The sequence below is a fragment of the Rhinatrema bivittatum genome, chromosome 12 (assembly GCF_901001135.1).
Source record: "Rhinatrema bivittatum chromosome 12, aRhiBiv1.1, whole genome shotgun sequence".
Lineage (NCBI taxonomy): Eukaryota > Metazoa > Chordata > Amphibia > Gymnophiona > Rhinatrematidae > Rhinatrema > Rhinatrema bivittatum.
The window spans coordinates 2,796,089-2,818,670 of NC_042626.1; the positions used below are offsets into that span (position 1 = coordinate 2,796,089).

The following is a 22,582-nucleotide window of genomic DNA, read 5'->3' on the forward strand; positions in this document are numbered from 1 at the left end:
ATTTGTATCCTTTTTCAGAGCTGGACTTATAGGCTTTCTTGCTTCTGTGAGTGTCACCGGGAGGTAGGAGAGCAAAGGTTTCTGCCTACTGTACCCTGGGCCACTTTGGGTGGGCAGTGAAGCAGAGGTGACCCTGGGTGCCGCACACTTGTTGCAGGGCCCGGCCTGCGCACGAGGATCACATCCTCGCGCCCATGTTGATGAAGTGGACTTGTGGCGGAGAGAAGAGAACGAGAAGCAGCCGTGCTGATAAGACAGGAATGAAAGTGTAGTCGGCTGATAAGGGCGCCGAGCTTGCAGCCTCAGGAAGAAACATGGGAGAGGCCTGGCGCGCTGGGGAAGCACTGCCGGTCCGTGCCTGCCTTGCTGTAAAGCTCCTGCACCTTCCGCTGTTTGCTCTCAGTCTGCAGCCTTGCCAGGGCCATGCCAGGCTCCCCCTTAAGGCGGGGCGGCCCGCGCGCCGGGGGCGGGGCCGCCCGCGCGCCGGGGGCGGGGCCGGGCCCCTCTGCAGTTCGCGTGACGGGCGCGCGCGCTGCCTGCAGTCCGGGACCGCGCGCCGCTCTCCGCCGGGGACATGCACTGAGAGCGTCCGCCCGCCCGCCCGACGGCCCCGCTCGGCTCGGTAAGTGGCTGCGGCCGCCGCCCGGAGGGAGAGGGCGGCGGCGGCCCCCCGTGAACTTGCTGGGGCTGGGGCAGGGAGAGGCAACTTTGCGCGCTCTGCAGGGGTGCGGGGCTCGCCGCGGCTGCTGTCACTGGTGATGCATCGCCCCCTCCCCAAACCCTTCCTGCCCCATTGGACGAGGAGCTGTGGGGGAGGGGGCGCCCTGGCTCCATTCATTTCCCATGCCAGCCAGGGAGTAGTAGGTGCGTGCGTGAGGAGCTGCCTGCACGCCTGCCTCGGGCTTTCACTCGCAGTGCCACTTGCAGTGCTTGCTTGCTTGCTTTATTTATTTATTTGTTTGTTTTTGGCAGGGGGCTTGCAGGGTACTTCCGTGATCTGAGGAGAGGCTGGCCCCTGAAGCAGGGTTAGTGTCAAGGTTCATGGAAGGGGCAAGGGGCAGCAGCTTTCTGGCAGGAACAAGCGCGCCTCATTGTTCCACGCCTCTGGACCACCTTGGTGCGGAGTAGGCGAGGGCCATGCAAAGATCCGAGGCATTGCCCTCCCATGCCAGCTCCCATGCCTTGCTGTGGTGAACTGGAAAGGGGCATCTGTTGCTTTCTTTCTCCCAGGAAACGAATTCCCCTCATCATCTTGAGCCACCTCTGATAGGTGGTCACTGACCTTCTCTTGCCCTTGAGGTCAAAGGGTGAGTCATCTGTTGACTGTCACCCACTCTTAGTCCAAGCCATCCTCCAGGCTGCATTGACAGTTTCTTGGTGCAATCTTTCCGTGTCCCGTGGTTTTCCTCTTTGTGACTGAAGCATCTTGTCTGCTTTTCAGAGCACAGACCAGTCTTGAGTTAATAAGCTGTGGTTTCATGAGTCAGGGTCTTCATGGTGAGGTGTCCCTGCTTTTCATGCCTTTCAGAGCTGGATTGCCACTAATGAACCCTCCCACCCCTGGCCTGTGAATGCCTCTGATCTGTCTCCAAAGGTTGCTTTGTGGTCCCTGAAAGCATTGTAGGAGGATGGGGATCATTTTCCATGCCCTGTTCAGAGCTTGACTTTCCCATTCCCATTGTATGCAGGAGTGCTGGGCGAGTGGAGAGCGCTTGCAGGTGGCCAGGGGATTTCAGCCGATGCTGTGCAAGTTAAGGGGTCACCCTGTGCTCCCTTGCAGTGAGGGCACGGGGAGCCAGGGTCCTGCTGTTTCTCAGGCGCCTCTTCTCTTGCATCTGGTTTTAATCAGCACACTCCTATGCAGCAGCAATCTTAGGAAAAGTCAGGGATCCGGGGGTGGGCAAAGAGCTGAAGTTTGCTGCTGGCTTCGCTGGGTTCATCTCCTATCCGGAGGTTTGCTCTTTATGGGGCGTCGTGGCATTTTTTCTGACCCTGGGTGCAGGACATATTGTCCTAAAAGTTAGCCTTGCATATGTCTTCTCTTAGAATCGCTGTGAGCCACCCAGTCATTTGGGACGTGCGCGATGTTGGAGAGATCGCGTCCTGGGCATATAAACAACTCTTAATAACAGGATTTAAAAGGAAACTGAAGCTGTGCTCTTGGGTGCTCGCACTCTAAAACAGAGGTGGGAGTGTGTTGAATGCCCCTGGGCTATGGTTCACTTTTCTAGTCATTTGCTAGGGTAGCCAAATGTTGGTAAATTTACTGATAATTAAAAAACATAAAATGACATGAAAAAAGTCAGTAAGAGTAGGGGTGAGGGCTCTGGTTTTGGGAGGCTGCAGTCCCTGGGAGGTCCGGGCCGGGACTCGGGCTCTGCGAGGCTGCCGTGTTTGGGGGTTGGCTTTGGGTTTGAGGAGGCTGCAGTCCCTGGAGCCCAGGCCTGTGTCTCTGGTGCCTTGGGCTTGGTGAGGCAGCAGTACTCGGGGGAGGGGGGGGATTCGGCGAGGCCTCTGTCCCCAGTCCAGGGGTTTGGACTCTGTGACACTGCTGTACTGGAGAGTCAGGGCATCTCGGTGCATAAAGAGCTGAATCCCGCCGTGCACAAAATGGCAATAGTAAAACACAAGTCCCTAAAAAAAAAGTTTGGTTATCAGTAAAAATCTGGCAGGCTGTCACTTGAAAATATTTTCATGAGTTATGCAGCAGATTGTGTAAACCGTAAGCCATATATTTGCATATCTGCTGGCTCAGCTTTCAGGTGACATTGGAGAGTAGCTGGGGCAGGGCTGTGCTTTCTTTGCTCACTTCTCTCTGTTGAATAAGATTTTCGGTGGCCTGTGGTAGGGTGTAATGGTCTGGTCTGGGGTTGTGACCTTATGGCCTGCTGGAATGCTGCTGTATGATTTGGCAGGGTGATACTGTCCTATTGCAACATTTCTTGGTGGCTTGGCTTTTGTCTCCTATCCTGGGTCCATCTGAGATGTGTAAAACAGGAGCTGAGGAATTGATGGCCCCTTGTGCACTTGCCGGGTAAATGATGTGAGATGTCTTGGAGCTTTGTTGCCCATAGGGCCAGTGACCACGGATAATGCACCACGTCCGTCCTCCCTTGAATATGCAGCAGGGCGGGGATACCTTGTATTCTGTCACCAGACAGTGATTCTGGCAAAGCAATAAGAAATCAGTTGGTGTGGGAGGAAGGTCAAGGAGCCTGCACCCCTCCCGCAGAGCTTCTCTCCTGGTTTCCAGACTGCTACTTACCAGCGAGTACAACCAGCGTCAGTGAATCCTGACTGACTGCAGAGCTCTCTCCATGTGTGTGCGGGAGAGTTAACAGATCTCCTCGCTTTCTGCCGTGTTAGCTGTCGGCTCTCTTCTGAAGAGTTAGCCAGTGGTGCTCCTGCCTGTGCCCTCCACAGCAGTGCTTCTGAACTCAGACCTCGGGGCATGTCTAGCCAGTCAGGTATTCAGGATATCCACAAGGAATATGCATGCAAAGCAGGTCTCGAGGATGTAAACTGCACTGTGGGCATACAACCCTGAGGAGTCACTTCACCTCTCTGTGCTGAGACTGCTCGTAGGCTGGTGAGACAGGGTCCCTGGAATGCCCTCTAAATGCTCTCAGGTTGACTGACTGAGCATGGATTGTGGAAGGCTGCGTGGCTGTGGGATGTGTGCTGTAAGAGCGTTATTTCACACTCTCTCAGGATCCCAGGACGACCTGTGCTCTGGAGCAGAACTTGCAGAGTGCACTTGGGTTCTCAGCTCTGCTCCGAGTTCACATTCTGCTCTGTGGATCCTGTGGCCCTTGTGAAAATCCCACCTGCCAGGAAATGGATCCTCTGTGGGATGATGGGGGCTGAGCCTAGAGCTGGTCCTTTATCACAGAGACCATCTCTGGCTCATATTATGCCGTGGGCTCTCTCTGAGATTTAGTTTCTAGCACAGGTACCATTGCTTGCCTCTTCTGCTTCTGGTTTCTCCCGGTGTGTCTGTGGGTGGGAAGGATCAGCCGTTGAGGGGGGTGTGCCTCAGGAATGGGAGCAGGGCTGGGGTTTGGATGAGCGTGTCAGTGTTAGGAAGGTGATTGATTGCCCTCGCTGATCTAAGAAATGATTTTCTGCACTTTTCTCAATACACAATAAGTGATTCCTCCTTAGAAGGGATGAAATGGGCCCTGCATGCAGGCAGGGTCTGGCCAGATATCCGGTGCCAGAGGGTATGAAGGTGGAGGGCTTAGGGTCTGGGCTGCTTTATCTTCTAGCGGGTTCCGAGAGACACATGCAGCCATCTCTGGGGTGCTTGTTACAGTACAAAACATTACCCAGCTCTGCCCAGAGACAGAAATGGATTTACAATCACATAGCTTGGGTGGTGAACCAGGGTTATAAGGTGAGGGTTCATGTTTATTTTTATTTTATTTATTTGTGTTTTTCTATACCGGCATTCACGGGAGTACGTATCATGTCGGTTTACATAAAACAAGGGGTGATCAATACATTATAACTACATAACTAAAACATAAGAGTATACATTACAGGAGTATAAACAAGTGCACGGAAGAGAAAGTTACAATAAAACAGGGGTTTTTCTAACTGGGATTAGAGTTAAAGGAAAGATAAACAAGTTTAACAAGAAGTAAAACATTGTAGTGATTGGGTTGTCCGGTGGTTTCTGGGCTCTGCACAGATCTCTTAACCTGCCAGAGTTAGTCTGGGACTGTGTACTGTGTGCCTGGAGGGGTTGCACACACACACACACAGGGAAACTCTGCTTTGGCACAGGCCTGTATTTATTTATTTTTTATTTATTTGCATTTCTTATATACCGGCATTCGCGATGGGAGTCGCATCATGCCGGTTTACAATAAACAGGGTGTGACAAAAGGATAAATACTTAAAAACACTTAACATTAACATGTGATAGAATAGGAAGATAGCAGTTACAATAAAACAGGGACATAATGCAACTTGGATTGTAGAGAAGGTGAAAGAGAAATTAACAATGAGCTAAAAAAGAAATAGCCAAGGTAATACAACCTGCCAAATTAGAAAAAAAAAAAATACATTAAGGAGTTGTCCAAGGTTGTTGATTACTCTGTCGGAGTTGAGTTGCTTGAATTGAAAGTAAGTTCAGTTGGTATCTGGAAAGGCTTTCATAAATAACCAGGTTTTAAGTCTTTTTCTAAATGTAGGAAGACAGGGTTCCTGTCTCAGTTCTGGTGGGATGGAGTTCCACAAAGTCGGTCCTGCAGTAGAGAAGGCCCTGTCTCTAAGAGTCATATGGTGAAAGGTTTTGGCAGGAGGAACCTGTAGTGAATCTCTGTAGGACTCTCTGATAGGTCTGGTGGAGGTATGTTTTTTAAATGGGATTTGGAGGTTAAGCGGAGAGAGTTGATGGAATGCTTTGTAGATGGTGGTAATGGACTTGTATAAGATTCTATACTGCACTGGCAGCCAATGTAAGTCTTTGAGGATCGGAGATATGTGGTCTCTTCTTCTTGTGTTTGTCAAAATTCTGGCCGCCGTGTTCTGAACCATCTGAACCATATTTGTGGGCTGAGAACCAGGGTAGCCAGGATTGGACTCTTTCTGATGACCTTGATACTTTACCCTGCTAACTGAGGCTCAGCTTGCTAAAGGCTTTCCCTGTTGGACAAATGCTTGGTAAATAGGCCCTTAGCTCATCAGCCCTAAGAGCAGGGAACAAGATATTGAGAAGTGTTAATCGCTGTACTATGGGGTTCTTACAGACATAAGAGGTGGAGAGGCTGGGTTCTTACTTCTCAGGAGCTGGGCATGCCCTCAGGTCCTATGGATATATAGCACATCCCTTCCATAATTTTAGTGGCGTTTCCTCTTCCCCTTAGTGATCCATCTGCTAGTGCCCAGAAACGTTCTCCGGTTCAGACTGCTTGCACGCTCTTCTCAATGGAGATCTGCATTTTTTATGCCCGGGATAAATAGCAAAATGTACTACGAATTAGCGAGCGGGTAAGGAGGTGACATGGCCCTGCTCACCTCTTACCCGTGCGGGATCTCCCTGCTGTGACGTTTCCTAAGGACCTGTTTCTTTTTTGGGGTCACTGTCTGTAATCGGAGTGCGTGATTGATGTCTCTCTGACACGCTTCCTTGGCTGGACCTCTGCTGCTGTGCTCTCGAACTCTGATATTGTACTCATTGTAAAGGCCCTGCTGCCCATGCACCTTTATCATTGTAATTGTCACTAGCACTGCATTTCTTTGTGCACACATTCATAAATATAACATTTAAAAAATCTCCTGCTAGCTCATTTCATGGAGTCGCCCTCCTACTAATGCACACCACACACAACTTTGGAAACCTCTTTCATATCCCTCTGTGCTCTCCCTTCTGAGTCCTGACCTGTTTAGCCTTTCTTCCTAGGGGAGCCGCTCCCCCTCCTTTATTATCTTGGTCGCCCTCCTCTGCACCTTTTCTAGTTCAGCTCTGTCTTTCTAGAGCTGGGGCAGCCAGGACTGCCCCCCGTCCTCAGGATGTGCTCGCACCATGGATGAGGATAGTCTTCTCTTTCTTGTCCGTGCTGTTTTGACTCCTTCCTAACATTCTGTTTGCTTTTTTGACCACCTCCACACTGGATCGAGGATGTCGAGGTCCTTTCCTGGGGCGGTGACTTCTTGTATGGATCTAGATTGCATTATTTTCCTGTCTGCATCATTTTGTACTTGTCCACATTACATTTCGTCTGCCACTTAGCTGCCCAGTTCCCCAGCCTCTGTGTCGTCCTGCAATCTTTTTATTACTTTTAATAATTTAATGTCATCTGCAGATCTGGTCACGTTGCCGGTTGCTCCCTTTTCTGGATCTTTAATGAATAAGTTAAAAACTGGTCCCAGTCCAGATCCCTGGAAGACCTATTGGAAAACCTGACCCCTTCTTGCCTTTATTAGTAAGGAGATGAGTGGTATCTGAGCTTTAAAAGGGCCATTTCAGAAGTGCGATGGAGCACTGAGAGCTCAGCGTGCGAGGAGGATGCAGCGGGTGGGGGGTGTGGCTAAGGCTGGCACTGGATGGATGGGGAGGGGGAGTCTCTCACCTGCTTCTTTTCTTCTCTCTCTCCCCCCCCCCCCCTGCAGTTTGCTGATCTCGCTCTGATTTCCCGCATGTTTCTGGTTACATTAAGGTTCAAAGTTGGCTATCGGAGACGGTGTCAAGTGAGGCTAGGAACTGCCAGCAGGGGCCATGTGTGGCACGGCAGGGCCGGGAGTGGCCTTTCCTCCTCCTAGAGGGACCATCGGGGGAATGAGTGTTTCCCCCCCCCCCCCCCCAACCTAGGATCCACATCTGGAGTAGGGCATGAGAGGGTGCCTGGTGCTGACCCCCACCCCTCTGAGATGCTTATCCCCCCTCCCCGGCAGGGGTGAGAGTGGCTGGGGGGGCTTGGGCTGATGCTGGCACTGTAACTGGCTGCATGGAAGCTGCTTTCCTACTTTATAAATTCTCTCTCCTCCCTTTAATTAGCTCTGCTGGTGTCATGGCTCTGCCTTTTGGTTCCTGCTCGGGGTGCTGGGTGTCCTTGCCCCCCACAGCTGGCACACAGCCTTTCCACACGCTGGCGTTTCGCTGCCAGCACAGCTCATCAGCAACTTTACCTGTTAGGATTTATTAATGTTGCACATGACAGAGCTTTCTAATGTAATGACTTGTCTAATTTGTTTACATTCTTAGACATTTAAATCAAACAAAAAAAAAGTTTCCACTGGTGGCAGGCCAACAGGAGAAGGGGAGCAGAGGGTGCGGAGAGGAGCAGGAGGAAAGGCTGATTGTGTGCTACTTTCACCCTTTTGCATGGCCTGAGAAAGCAACGCTAGGCTACGAGTTCCTGCCCAGAAGTGGAGCTATAGATGTCATAGCGCCTGGATTTAGGACCCTGAGCGTCGGGTTCGGGAAGGACGGTCACTGCAGTCACCAGAGTGACGGCAAAGGCCCATGCAGTCTGCCCTGCAAGCTCCCATACTTATCAGTTAATCAGAGCAGCAAGGGTTGAATTTCCTCACCCCCTCTGCAGTTGAAGCAGAGAGCAATGCTGGAGTTGCATCAGACGTATAGTTTTAGGCCTTTTAGTGAAGGGCAGTAACCGTCGCATCAGGCAAGTTACCCCCATGCTCATGAGTTTTCCCAGACTGTACAGTTCAAGGTCCTTGTTGGTTGTTGTCTGAATCCAATTCCTCTCTTCCTCTTTCCCCCCCTGTCATTGAAGCAGTGATGGAGCTGCATCACGTTTTTAAGGCTTATTTGCCACGGGTGGTATCCACCACACCAGCAAGTTACCCCCAAGCCTTACTTCGTTCCCCTCCCCCTTGCTTTTAGGGAACCCACAGTGTTTATCCCATGCACGCTTTCTGCCTTCACCACTTCCTCCGGAAGGGCGCTCCAGGCATCCACCACCCTCTCCATGAAGAAACATTTCCCGACATTGATTCTGAGCCGTCCTCCCCGGGGTTTCATTTTGTGACCTCTGCTTCTATTGGATTCTTTCCAGCAGAAAAGGTTTGTTGGTGATTGTCCATCATTAAAACCTTTCAGGTATCTGCAGGTCTGTATCGTATCCCCCTGCACCTCCTCTCCTCCAGGGTGAACATATTCAGATCCTTCAGCCTCTCCTCATAAGTCTTCTGATGGAGACATCCCAGCATTTTGCTCACCCTTCTCTTTCCCTTTTGAGATTCAGTCTCCAGAACCGAACACAGTACTCCAGGTGAGGCCTCACCAAGGGCCTGTACAGGGGGATCATCACCCCCTTTCTCTTACTCGATATTCCTCTCTCTCTGCAGCCCAGCGTTCTTCTGGCTTTAGCTATCGCCTTGTCACATTGCTTCGCCTACTTCAGGTCGTTACACACTGTCACCCCAAGGTCTCTCTCCTGCTCTGTGCACATCAGCCCTTCACCCCCCCATCGCATACAGTTCCTTCATATTACCGCACCCCAGATGCACGACTCTGCACTTCTTGGCATTAAATTCCAGCTTCCAAATCCTCAACCACTCTTCCAGCTTCCTTAAATCACTTTTCATTCTCTCTGCTCCTTCAGACGTGTCCTCTCTGTTGCAGATCTTAGTATCATCTGCAAATAGACAAACTTTACCTTCTATCCCTTCCGCAATGTCGCTCACAAAGACATTGAACAGAACCGGTCCCAACACCGATCCCTGTGGCGCTCCACTTAACCCCGCTCTCTCTTCAGAGCAGCTTCCATTTACCATCAGGCGCTGTCTTTTATCCATTAACCAGTTTGTAATCCAGGCCACCAGCTCGGCACTCACTCCCAAGCTTCTCATTTTATTCACGCGTCTCCTATGTGGGACCTTATCAGAAGCTTTGCTGAAATCCAAGTAGATCACATCGAGTGCTCTTCCCTGATCCAATTCTCTAGTCACCCAATCAAAAAAATCAATCAGATGTGTCTGGCAGGACCTTCCCCTGGTGACTCCATGCTGCCTCAGGTCCTGCAATCCTCCTGACTGTAGATAGTTCCCTCTCCTTTCCTTCAGCAGAGTCTCCATTACTTTTCCCACCACCGAGGTGAGGCTAACCTGCCTGTAGTTTCAGCCTCCTCTCTGCCCCCATCCTTGTGAAGTGGGACCACCACCGCTCTCCTCCAATCCTGCGGCACCGCTCCCGTTTCCAGGGATCTATTGAAGCCACCAGCACATCTCAGCTCCCTCAGTATCCTGGGATGAACCTCATCAGGCCCCATGGCCTTGTCCACTTTCAGTTTCCCCAGCTCTTCCCATACTTTCTCTTCTGTAAACGGAGTTTCTTCTACTCCACCCCCATCCCATAGTCTTATTAACTAGCGAGGGTCCTTCTCCAGGGTCCTCTTTAGTGAACACGGAACTGAAGTATTTGTTTGATATTTCTACCTTTTCTTGGTCTTTTTCCATACAATGATCCTTGTCACCTTTCAGTGTCACTCTGCCACTTCGGACCTCTCTCCTCTCTCTGTTGTATCTGAAAAATGTTTTGTCACCTCACTTTACCTCCTTGCCAATCCTTTCTTCTGCCAGACATTTTGCTTTCCTGATTTCTTTCTTCGTCTCTCTCAGTTCCATCAGATATTCTTCCCTGTGTTCCTCTTTTTGGGATCCTTTATATTTCTTGAACGCTGTTCTTTTTATTTTTATCAGCCACCTCTTGAGAACCAGATCGGTTTCTTATTTCTCTTGCTTTTGTTTACTTTTCTGACGTATGGATTTGTTGCCTTTGTAATTGCTCCTGTAGTTTGGTCACTGTTCCACCTCCCATTCTCTCCCAGCCTTCCAGTTCTTCCTCCAGCTGTGTCCTCATTTTGACAAAGTCCGTATTTTAGAAATTCAAAACTCAGGTCTTCGTGTGACCTCTCTGTATCCTGTTTGCGATATCAAACCAAACCATCTGATGATCACTGGTGCTGAGGTGGGCGCCCACCCGGACATTAGAGACCTTATCCCCGTTAGTGAGCACTAAGTCGAGTATCACTCCCTCCCTCGTAGGCTCCATTACCCATCTGTTTGAGCAGAGCCCCCTTGCAGGACATCCACTATCCCCTCTACCTCTGTTAGATTCTGCAGAAGGGATTCTCCAGTCTACGTCCCGCAGATTAAAATCTCCAACAATCACCACTTCTCTCTTCTTTCCCACCTTTTGTACGTCTTCGACCAGATCTCTGTCCAGTTCTTCCATTTGATTCGGAGGCCTGTAAACCACTCCAGTAAAAATGGATGCACCACCATCTTTTTTCAGGACGGCCCTTAATGCTTCTTCTCTACCCCACGTTCCTTGCAGTTCAGTTGCTTGGATATTGTTCTTGACATAAAGAGCTGCTCCTCCCCCTGTCTGACCTCTCTGTCCTTCCTTAACAGGTTCTAGCCCGGTATGGCCGTGTCCCAATCATGAGAATCCCTGATCCTCCTCTCCATAAACTGCTACAAGGGAGCGGGTGATATGAAGTAGGGGGAGTGGGTCTTAGATTTTACTAATTTCCAAAGGCACAGGAGGTAGGTCCCTACCCCAGAGAACCTAAGTGTAAGTTGGTACTGTGGGCGACATAGGGTGAATCCAGACTTCCTTGGGTCTCGCAGGGCAGTGGGGCTGGTGCCAGATCACAGCCCCGGTTCCAAGGGAGCTGAAAGCCCAAAGGATGAATAAACTGCCAGGCCAAAAAAGAGTTCTAGATTAACCCAAAACCAAGAAAGCGAGACTGCCCCTGGGGTTGAGTGTGCCTGGTGCTGGGACTGTGAGTGCCTCCTCTGCTTCCCCATAGCTGCAATCGATGCTTTTTACTGAGAGACCTAAAGAGAATGGGACACAGCGTAATATGGAAAGGCTGAGAGAAAGCGTCATCGGTACTACCATAGTGAGAATCGTTAAATAATCGCAGAGCCACCAATGCCACTTTGCTTCTCTGTCTTGGGTCTGGATGTGGCATCAAACGTTTTATCTGTTTGAGAATTTTCTTAATGCAAATAAAAGCACTGATGTGAAGGAGGAGATGAGTTCCCGCTAACCCAGCAGTTTCTCCATCAGGGGAGATCAGATCATACATTCTTGCTCTTCGTTTAAGGATCTAATTTAGGACTCTCTTCCAGAATGGAGGCAGCATGGCACCTACTTATCCCTATAAAGCTGAGCGGGAGATAAGCATGGGCCATATCTTCGTTATCTGGTGTCATGTTCCAGAATAGACTGCTTGAATGGGCCCCTGGATAATGCTCTAGCTTGGACGTTGGCTGTTGTGTTCTCCCAGTGTCTGTCAGGACTTTAATTTTTATCAGTGGCAGAAGGAAAATTGGCACAGACCAGTTCTTCATATTCGCTGCTGGAGACTTCCAAGTTTGGGAAGGTGTGTTCTCTCTTTCTGTCTGCCCGAAGGTGCCTGCAACCTTTCATCAGTTGCAAAGCCCTAAAACTCAGATTTATCAGAGAAAGACATGGAAGACCTGGTGCTTGTCTGGTGCATTCATCTCGGGCGGTGCAAGGCAGCAGTGATGACCCCAGCTCCTGGCATCTTTTGCTCGGCGTGGGAGGAAGAGGAGAGGCGTTTGAAACCTTCTCCCTGTAGCGTGCAGCCCGGGAAGGCGCTGGAAGTGCCGCTGCTCACTGTGAAAGCCTGGTGGCCCGTGAGCTCGTTTGGGATGTTGAATGCCCATGGGCAGGGTCTCTGGATGCTGTAGCGTTTCGTTAGGCCTAGGCCTGTGCTAGGTGCATGTTTCATGGCTGTTCTGCCTCTCCCTTCTTGCACCCTGTGGTTGTGCTGAACTCACAGGGAGAATCGTCGCGCGCTCTCTCTGCTGAGGGCTGCGGTTCTGAAGGTTGCCCGGCTTTAAGCACTGTAACTCGGCTCCTTGTGATTGCAGGAGGTGTTTTTGTGCGAGGGACTCCGTAGGTGACGGAGAAGAGATCTGGGGGTAGCATCCTGTGCCCCAGAAATCCCCGGGGAAGAGCAGGGCCCCACACCCCAGCCTCTCCAGGCTCACAGCTTTCCCCCCCTTTTTGTGTCATTCACTCTCTTGCACATTTTGCCGTCCGTTCCAAGCCTTTGCTTCCTTTCCGGGATGAATATTTTGCCTTTTTTTCCTCTGTGTTCCTCCATTGCTTCTTCATCTGGCCAATCTCTCTCTCTCTCTCTCCCCCGAGCTGCTGTCTGGGTGTGGCTGCAGCCTGCCTGTTTATATACAAGTACTGGATCTGTGTACCTGTGAATTATGTTAATCATAATATTACTCATCAGCTATGTGTGGGAGTCTTAATGCTTGAATAGCAGGGGTACTGCAGGGCAGGAGTGAGGAGCATTGGCAGAGCTGTGTGTGAGGGTCTCAGTACTGGAATAGCAGGGGGTGCTGCAGGGCAGGAGTGAGGTGCATGGGCAGAGCTGTGTGTGAGGGTCTCAGTACTGGAATAGCAGGGGGTGCTGCAGGGCAGGAGTGAGGAGCATTGGCAGAGCTGTGTGTGAGGGTCTCAGTACTGGAATAGCAGGGGGTGCTACAGGGCAGGAGTGAGGTGCATGGGCAGAGCTGGGTGTGAGGGTCTCAGTACTGGAATAGCAGGGGGTGCTCCAGGGCAGGAGTGAGCTGCATGGGCAGAGCTGTGTGTGAGGGTCTCAGTACTGGAATAGCAGGGGGTGCTGCAGGGCAGGAGTGAGGAGCATTGGCAGAGCTGTGTGTGAGGGTCTCAGTACTGGAATAGCAGGGGGTGCTGCAGGGCAGGAGTGAGGTGCATGGGCAGAGCTGTGTGTGAGGGTCTCAGTACTGGAATAGCAGGGGGTGCTGCAGGGCAGGAGTGAGGTGCATGGGCAGAGCTGGGTGTGAGGGTCTCTGTACTGGAATAGTAGGAGGTGCTGCAGGGCAGGAGTGAGGTGAATTGGCAGAGCTGTGTGTGAGGGTCTCAGTACTGGAATAGCAGGGGGTGCTGCAGGGCAGGAGTGAGGTGCATTGGCAGAGCTGTGTGTGAGGGTCTCAGTACTGGAATAGCAGGTGGTGCTACAGGGCAGGAGTGAGGTGCATTGGTAGAGCTGTGTGTGAGGGTCTCAGTACTGGAATAGCAGGGGGTGCTGCAGGGCAGGAGTGAGGTGCATTGGCAGAGCTGTGTGTGAGGGTCTCAGTAGTGGAATAGCAGGAGGTGCTGCAGGGCAGGAGTGAGGTGCATTGGCAGAGCTGTGTGTGAGGGTCTCAGTACTGGAATAGCAGGAGGGTGCTAGCAGGGCAGGAGTGAGGATGCATTGGTAGAGCTGTGTGTGAGGGTCTCAGTACTGGAATAGCAGGGGGTGCTGCAGGGCAGGAGTGAGGTGCATTGGCAGAGCTGTGTGTGAGGGTCTCAGTACTGGAATAGCAGGGGGTGCTGCAGGGCAGGAGTGAGGTAGCATTGGCAGAGCTGTGTGTGAGGGTCTCAGTACTGGAATAGCAGGGGGTGCTGCAGGGCAGGAGTGAGGAGCATTGGCAGAGCTGTGTGTGAGGGTCTCAGTAGTGGAATAGCAGGGGGTGCTGCAGGGCAGGAGTGAGGTGAATTGGCAGAGCTGTGTGTGAGGGTCTCAGTACTGGAATAGCAGGGAGGTGCTGCAGGGCAGGAGTGAGGAGCATTGGCAGAGCTGTGTGTGAGGGTCTCAGTACTGGAATAGCAGGGGGTGCTGCAGGGCAGGAGTGAGGTGCATGGGCAGAGCTGTGTGTGAGGGTCTCAGTACTGGAATAGCAGGAGGTGCTGCAGGGCAGGAGTGAGGTGCATGGGCAGAGCTGTGTGTGAGGGTCTCAGTACTGGAATAACAGGGGGTGCTGCAGGGCAGGAGTGAGGTGCATGGGCAGAGCTGTGTGTGAGGGTCTCAGTACTGGAATAGCAGGGGGTGCTGCAGGGCAGGAGTGAGGTGCATGGGCAGAGCTGTGTGTGAGGGTCTCAGTACTGGAATAGCAGGGGGTGCTGCAGGGCAGGAGTGAGGTGCATGGGCAGAGCTGGGTGTGAGGGTCTCAGTACTGGAATAGCAGGGGGTGCTGCAGGGCAGGAGTGAGGAGCATTGCCAGAGCTGTGTATGAGGGTCTCGGTACTGGAATAGCAGGAGGTGCTGCAGGGCAGGAGTGAGGTGCATTGGCAGAGCTGTGTGTGAGGGTCTCAGTACTGGAATAGCAGGGGGTGCTGCAGGGCAGGAGTGAGGAGCATTGGCAGAGCTGTGTGTGAGGGTCTCAGTACTGGAATAGCAGGGGATGCTGCAGGGCAGGAGTGAGGTGCATTGGCAGAGCTGTGTGTGAGGGTCTCAGTACTGGGATAGCAGGGGGTGCTGCAGGGCAGGAGTGAGGTGCATGGGCAGAGCTGTGTGTGAGGGTCTCAGTACTAGGATAGCAGGAGGTGCTGCAGGGCAGGAGTGACTTGCATGGGCAGAGCTGTGTGTGTGAGGGTCTCTGTACTGGAATAGCAGGGGGTGCTGCAGGGCAGGAGTGAGGTGCATTGGCAGAGCTGTGTGTGAGGGAATCAGTACTGGAATAGCAGGAGGTGCTGCAGGGCAGGAGTGAGGTGCATGGGCAGAGCTGTGTGTGAGGGTCTCAGTACTGGAATAGCAGGGGGTGCTGCAGGGCAGGAGTGAGGTGCATGGGCAGAGCTGTGTGTGAGGGTCTCTGTACTGGAATAGTAGGAGGTGCTGCAGGGCAGGAGTGAGGAGCATTGGCAGAGCTGTGTGTGAGGGAATCAGTACTGGAATAGCAGGAGGTGCTGCAGGGCAGGAGTGAGGTGCATGGGCAGAGCTGTGTGTGAGGGTCTCAGTACTGGAATAGCAGGGGGTGCTGCAGAGTAGGAGTGAGGAGCATTGGCAGAGCTGTGTGTGAGGGTCTCAGTACTGGAATAGCAGGGGGTGCTGCAGGGTAGGAGTGAGGTGCACTGGCAGAGCTGTGTATGGGGGTCTCAGTACTGGAATAGCAGTGGAGCTTTACAGCTGCTTTAATTTGTACAAAGCAGCTGCTTAAACCTCAGAATATTCTGGAGGAGTTGGAATTCTCCCTGTTCTGCCTCCATCTTATGTGCAGAGTAACATAAGGGTTTCCTTAGAGAGGGGAAGGGGACTCCAGGAGCCAAGCAGAGAGAGGACGGTCACTCCCCTGGCTCCAGCTCCCACCCCTTTGCTCTTGGCACAGAGCAGACATTCCAGTGGCAGAGCGGCTGCATCCCAGCTTCCTGCCTCGGAGGTCCCCTCCCCCATGACTCAGATCCTGGGAGATCCCCTATCCACGTAACTCCTTCAGCCTTTCTGGGGCCCCCGGTGTCCAGCAGGGAGTGCCAGCCTCCTTGATCCTGTGGCTGCTTTGCTTTAGCTGGATTTTCACTGGTGAAGATGAATGCGATTGAACTCTGTGACAGGCGTCCAGTCTCCTCACAATCTCCAGCCTACTCTTCTGCCTCTCCGCAGCCCTCGGCTCTTCTCTTGCTGCTCTCAGCCCACATCTAATTTGCAGTCTCCTTGTTTTTGTTCCTCTACTGTCCTTTTATAAGCATGTCAGAAAATCTTCAGATGCTCCCCTGACCACCTGACACGTTTTCATTGTTAAGAGAAGTTTGTTTAAGATTGAGAAGCTGAACTCCTGTGGTGATATGGATGGGTATTAGGTCAGTAATGATTGAGAGGGGAGAGTGACCACTAACCCCATGCTTGGACACTGGGTCAGAGGGGAGAGTGACCCCTAACCCCATGCTTGGACACTGGGTCAGAGGGGAGAGTGACCCCTAACCCCATGCTGGGATACTGTGTCAGTGCCTGCTCAGAGGGGAGAGTGACCCCTAACCCCAGGCTGGGACACTGGGTCAGTGCTGGCTGAGAGGGGAGAGCGACCCCTAACCCCATGCTGCAGAGGGGAGAGCGACCCCTAACACCATGCTAGATACCGGGTCAGTGCTGGCTCAGAGGGGAGAGTGACCCCTAACCCCATGCTGGGACACCGGGTCAGTGCTGGCTCAGAGGGGAGAGTGACCCCTAACCCCATGCTGGGACACTGGGTCAGTGCTGGTTCAGAGGGGAGAGTGACCCCTAACCCCATGCTGGGACACTGGGTCAGTGCTGGCTCAGAGGGGAGAGTGACCCCTAACCCCAGGCTGGGACACTGGGTCAGTGCTGGCTAAGAGGGGAGAGTGACCCCTAACCCCATGCTGGGACACTGGCTCAGAGGGGCAAGTGACCCCTAACCCCATGCTGGGACACCGGGTCAGTGCTGGCTCAGAGGAGGGGAGCGACCCCTAACCCCAGGCTGGGATACCGGGTCAGTGCTGGCTCAGAGGAGGGGAGAGCGACCCCTAACCCCATGCTGGGACACTGGGTCAGTGCTGGCTCAGAGGAGAGAGTGACCCCTAACCCCATGCTGGGACACCGGGTCAGTGCTGGCTCAGAGGGGAGAGTGACCCCTAACCCCATGCTGGGACACCGGGTCAGTGCTGGCTCAGAGGGGAGAGTGACCCCTAACCCCATGCTGGGACACCGGGTCAGTGCTGGCTCAGAGGAGGGGAGCGACCCCTAACCCCAGGCTGGGATACCGGGTCAGTGCTGGCTCAGAGGAGGGGAGAGCGACCCCTAACCCCATGCTGGGACACTGGGTCAGTGCTGGCTCAGAGGGGAGAGCGACCCCTAACCCCAGGCTGGGACACCGGGTCAGTGCTGGCTGAGAGGGGAGAGTGACCCCTAACCCCATGCTGGACACCGGGTCAGTGTTGGCTCAGAGGGGAGAGTGACCCCTAACCCCAGGCTGGGACACTGGGTCAGTGCTGGCTCAGAGGAGGGGAGAGCGACCCCTAACCCCAGGCTGGGACACCGGGTCAGTGCTGGCTGAGAGGGCAGCTTGCTGCCCGCTCTCCCCTGCCTCTGCGTGGCTTTCCTTCTGGTGCTGCCGCAGTGCCTCTCCTACCTTGAAGCGTGCGCTCCCTGTTAGTGGGGGAGGAGAGGTGCGTGGGAGCTGCTGGTGATAATTACATCTGTGTGCTATGTGCCACTGCACTGTGTGTTTGCAGAAAGCTGGGATTTAAAGAGATGCATTTGGGGACAGGTGAAATGGAGACAGATGTCTTGCTAGTGCTAATAGTGTCTTGTTTTGGTGTAAAAAGTAAAAAAAATAGCTATTTCCTTTCAGCCTTTTGGGGGAAATGCCCCTCAGCCAGTGGCCTCCCTTATTACAATTCAGGACGTTATGAACGAGCTCACTGGGGTGGATGGTGGCTAAAAGCCAATTGATTTGGGCTGTCACCCCTCAAGGAGCAACTGAGTATTGAGTTGAGCAATTGGGTAGGTGTAGGGGGGCAAGTGTAAGGTTGTTGAAAGGGGAAATAACTGGAAGGCTAGGGAATGAAATGGCAGGTCTGCAGGCTGAATACTGGATCCCGTGAATGAGAGCTGGCCGTGCTGGGCTGCCATCGGTCCAGGCTCAGAGCTGCTGACATGCACGGGGCTGGAGAGAGCTGGGAGTGAAGGCCAAGCTGCTGCTGTGATTCCCTTCAGGAGGCTCCACTCGCACAGATGGTGATGGAAGAAAGAAAGCAGTTCCAGTTAGCTCACGTCTCTACAGTGCTGGCCGCAGGCAGAGCACCAGTGACCCCACGCCTGTAACAACATGGCGGCTTCTTTCGGATGCTGGGAGGATGGAGTGAAGTGGCGGAAAAAGTGAGGGAAAAAGAGAAGCGTTCCGAATGTCGAAGGGGCACCGCGAGGAATTTCATGGCAAAGCTACGAATGGAAGGAAGGAGGATTAAAGAGGTAGAACCAGGTGACCAGGGTTTTCAGGTCATCTGCAGAAAAGACAAAACTTTTCCTTCCTTCCCCTGTGCAATAATTCTCAGAACGATATTGTGCAGGGGTTAGAAGGAAACGTTAGTCTGATGAGCATTGTGCATACAGCAGAGGGACCAGACGGCATGAGATGTGATCCAGGGAAGCTCGAGGAGTTGTCAGCTACGTGACAGCCAGTTTCAGTAGCAAAAACTGCAGCGTTAGATAATGTGGGTGCAGAGAAGCAGGGAGCCGCGCACGGCAGGCACCTGGGGCGAGCTGCTGGGGGGTGCCTTCGGAGGAGTGGAGCCAGGTGCTCATTGCTTGGACCTCACCTGCAATCGTGGCTGCAGCTTTGGAGCCCAGATGGATGTGGAGTGGCAGTGGAACAAAGAAGGGAACCAAAAAGTCTGCATCAGAAGCCCTAGGAGACGAGAGCTAAATGTGTTTAGCCAGGGGAGGTATAAAATACCTGAGAGGTGTTCAGAGTGCGCAGGAGGCAAAGGGCGTTTTGGAAGTGGGGGTCGCACTGTGCTGGAATACCTTTTCACGGACAGGGTGGTGGATGTGGGGGGAAGGACTGAAGGCAGCTGGGTCTGGCTGGCAGGCAGAGTTAGGAGAGCTGGGCCTGGCGTGCTGCGCGCTCCTCGGGGTCATCGGCTCGCTATGGCAGCTTGGTAGACGGGGGGCCGAGGCTGTTGCATTTGTGAATTAATAAGGAGACCTTGCATTCGCATTTACGCCGAAGGAGTGATCTGCTCTAGGAGGTCACGTTCTGGGGTTAGGAGCAGCCGAGGAGAGCTGGGCCTGGCGCGCTGCGAGCTCCTCGGGGTCATCGGCTCGCTATGGCAGCTTGGTAGACGGGGGGGCCGAGGCTGTTGCATTTGTGAATTAATAAGGAGACCTTGCATTCGCATTTACGCCGAAGGAGTGATCTGCTCTAGGAGGTCACGTTCTGGGGTTAGGAGCAGCCGAGGAGGCTGCATGGGACGTGGTCTCCTCATTCGGGGAGAGGGGAAGGGTTCAGGATGCAGAGTGGGGCGGGACAGGGAGGGTTAGGAGGCGCTAGGGATGGGGCAGGATTTAAAACCTGGGTAATGGTGGTGGGGGCAGAGGGCCAGGCCCTGCCCTCCTTCCCAGAAATCATTCTAGGGTGCAGGGGGAGAGGAGCCGCGTCCTCTCCAGAAAGCATCAGAGCTCCTCACCCAGACCTTCCCCGCAGCTGCTGCCTCTCCTCTGTGACCTGGCCCCTAGCAGAGGTCGGGGGGGTGGTTGCCCCAGTGCTACCTCACGGGCCCCCCCCCCCCCCCTGACCTTTGCCGGGTGCTGGCGTGGCAGCGGGAATCTTCCGGTGCCTTTTACAATGTAACGCCAGGCCTTGCTATGGAATATGTTTGTTATGTTTGAATCTCCTCACAAGATCCAGAATGAGCCTCCTGTTCCCCCCCCCCCCCCCCCCCCCGCACACGCTGGAGGTGGGGGTGCTCAGCCCTGCTAATAAGCTGCTTGCACACATGAGGATGTGTGGGGTGGGTACGAACGCTGGCTTTCCCTCGGGGTGACAGAACTGGGCAGAGTCACTGCTGTGCTTTAATTGGATCTGAGCACGGATTTCCTCAGCTGACAGCGGGGCTCCTCAGACTGGGAACGGATCCCACATTCTCTCTTTGTCCTGCTTTTCTGAATGAGAGCAGGGTCGGTGCAGGAAGACGTGAGCCGCTCTCTGCCTTCCACAGCAGCTCCTCCGTAATGAGCAGCACTTGGTGTGGAGGCCTGCTCAGATACTGAAGGAGCCCTCGCTGGCTGCATCCATACAGACACTGACACATCATTCCCCTGCGCTGCCCCGCAAGTCCAAAGCAGATATCTGATGGCTGAGCAATAGCACATGGGGTGATTGTGAAGGGAGCCAGGAAGCTGGGTGAGATCCTAAGGCTGTCTCCTTCCTGCCTGTGCATGTCAAGCACTCTTATGTGATAACAGCGCTGGCTGGAACATGTGCTGACAGGGTGCTCTGCTGCTAATCTCCTCTTCCTTGCAGATAGTAGGGACCTGCACTTTAGCTGGGGAGGATTCCTTATCTGTTGCCAAAATAGATGTCTCTGCTGGGCTTAACTTGCTCAGCCTGCTAGGCCCTTCGGATGGGGCCTGTGTGCGTGACTTGTGACCTGTCGTGCTGCTCTCACAGATTGTGGGGGTGATGGTGGGAGCAAGTCCTGATTCACAAGGGCACGGCTCGGGGTAGGCCCAGAGCAAAAGTTTTTTTGTTTTTTTTTCATCCTGCATTCAGCTCATGTGAGACGCCTCTCACTGTAACTGTTACCAGCAAGGGCCAGGAGGCCTCTGTTCCTGCAGAGTGCAGGTTATTCTCCTCACTCTCTTGCTTATGCCTTGCCTTGCTCTGTGCCCTGGTTAGGTCACCGTGCAGACGTGCATGGTGCAGAGTTTGCCAGGGCTGGCGGGTGCCGGTGTGCTGACATGGCTGCCTGCTTTGCCTAACACTCCCAGCAGGGCATCCCCTTCCTGCGCCGTCAGGGAAGGGCGTCTGCGTCTGGAGATGAGCAGGGCTGGACGGCTTCCAAGAGGCTGAGGGCGGGCTGGAGAGAATGACATATTCTGAGTGAGATGCAGCTCCCTTGTTTTTCCCAGTGTAACTTGCTCAGACATCTGGAGGATCTCTGTGCTTACCATGCAGCTGGGTCCTCCCACTCTGCATCAGGGCTTCATTTAAGCCCCTCCGTCTGCACACACTGTGCTGCTTTTTGTCGGAAAACCCTTGGGCTCCAAACGTTGCCTGGGAGATGGTCCCTAAACTGACTGAAGTCCGTCGTTTTCCATAGGGGTGGAAACCAGTTTGACACTGGCAATTTCCTGGGGAGCGGAAGTGGTCAGGGTGCAGGGTACTGGGTTGTTGTCCAGCTCGTGCTGGCAGTGTTGGTCCTTCCCGGAGAGCCGGAGAAGCGTGGCTGCGATCTCCTGGATGACGTGAACACTACGTAGTGCTACTAGCGGCGGGCAGCGCTGGGGATACCCCGCTCTCCTCGGTGCTGGGAAGTGTGCGGGTGCGTGCAATGGTGCACTTTGCTTTGGTTTGCGTTCCGTGGCCTTGGGGATCACGAGTGGTGGTTGTAAGGCCCTGCTAATTTGCATACGGTCTGTTACCCATCATGCCTTGCAGTGCGGCATTCTTTCCCTCCGTCTCTTCGGGATTCTCTTGCTGCCGCCTCTTGGCAGAATTATTTTCGTTTTTCTCCGTACAAGATGACTAAGAGATGTCCAAAGGCAAAAATAACGCTAGGACGTTTTCCCTGAAGGAAGGTAAATAGCGCGGTCCTGCCGGAGCTTGTGGGTCCCCATGGCAACTGGCAGCGAGCATTCCTGGCAGCCTGCCGGCGAGGTGAGGCAGAGGCGCTGCATCCTGGCAGCTCTCCATCACTTCTCAGGTTGCCCGGGGGCTGCTGCGAGCTCCGTGCATCCTTCAGAGGCCGGGCGTGGCACGACACTGGCAGGATACGCTGCCACCTCCAGGCCACAGTGCCACGAATTCCTTTCCTAAGATAAGGTTTATGTAACTACATTCATGTCTCGCACTCCGCCCTCCCCAGTCTTCAGCTCTCGCTCGAGTGCTTGTAGTGTCAGAGTAGACAAGGATTGTGTGGGTGTGCTATCCAGCTCCTCTGTCACCCCAAGAGATTGTACCCACATAGCTGGGGTGAGCTTCTTTGGCAGACCACTGTGTGTGTGTAAGGGAGGGAGATGGTCTGACTGCTGCCCTTGCTGTGCCTGCTCTCTGGTGGGGCACTGTGTGTGTGTATGAGGGAAGCCTGCACTCCTGCTGCCCGTGCTGTGCCTGCTCTCTGGTGGGGCACTGTGTGTGTGTATGAGGGAAGCCTGCACTCCTGCTGCCCGTGCTGTGCCTGCTCTCTGGTGGGGCACTGTGTGTGTGTGAGGGAAGCCTGCACTCCTGCTGCCCGTGCTGTGCCTGCTCTCTGGTGGGGCACTGTGTGTGTGTGAGGGAAGCCTGCACTCCTGCTGCCCGTGCTGTGCCTGCTCTCTGGTGGGGCACTGTGTGTGTGTGAGGGAAGCCTGCACTCCTGCTGCCCGTGCTGTGCCTGCTCTCTGGTGGGGCACTGTGTGTGTGTGAGGGAAGCCTGCACTCCTGCTGCCCGTGCTGTGCCTGCTCTCTGGTGGGGCACTGTGTGTGTGTATGAGGGAAGCCTGCACTCCTGCTGCCCGTGCTGTGCCTGCTCTCTGGTGGGGCACTGTGTGTGTGTATGAGGGAAGCCTGCACTCCTGCTGCCCGTGCTGTGCCTGCTCTCTGGTGGGGCACTGTGTGTGTGTAT

At 53.7% G+C, this 22,582-nt stretch overlaps 1 protein-coding gene across 1 annotated transcript in view; it reads left to right on the top strand.

Annotated features, from left to right (window-relative positions):
* Window positions 1-484: 484 nt before the first annotated feature.
* The window catches only part of ATP2B4 (ATPase plasma membrane Ca2+ transporting 4), a gene marked incomplete in the record, with an annotated part of 141,705 nt that continues 119,607 nt past the window's right edge, over window positions 485-22,582 (top strand). Inside the window, 1 exon segment of the mRNA XM_029572171.1 lies at window positions 485-622.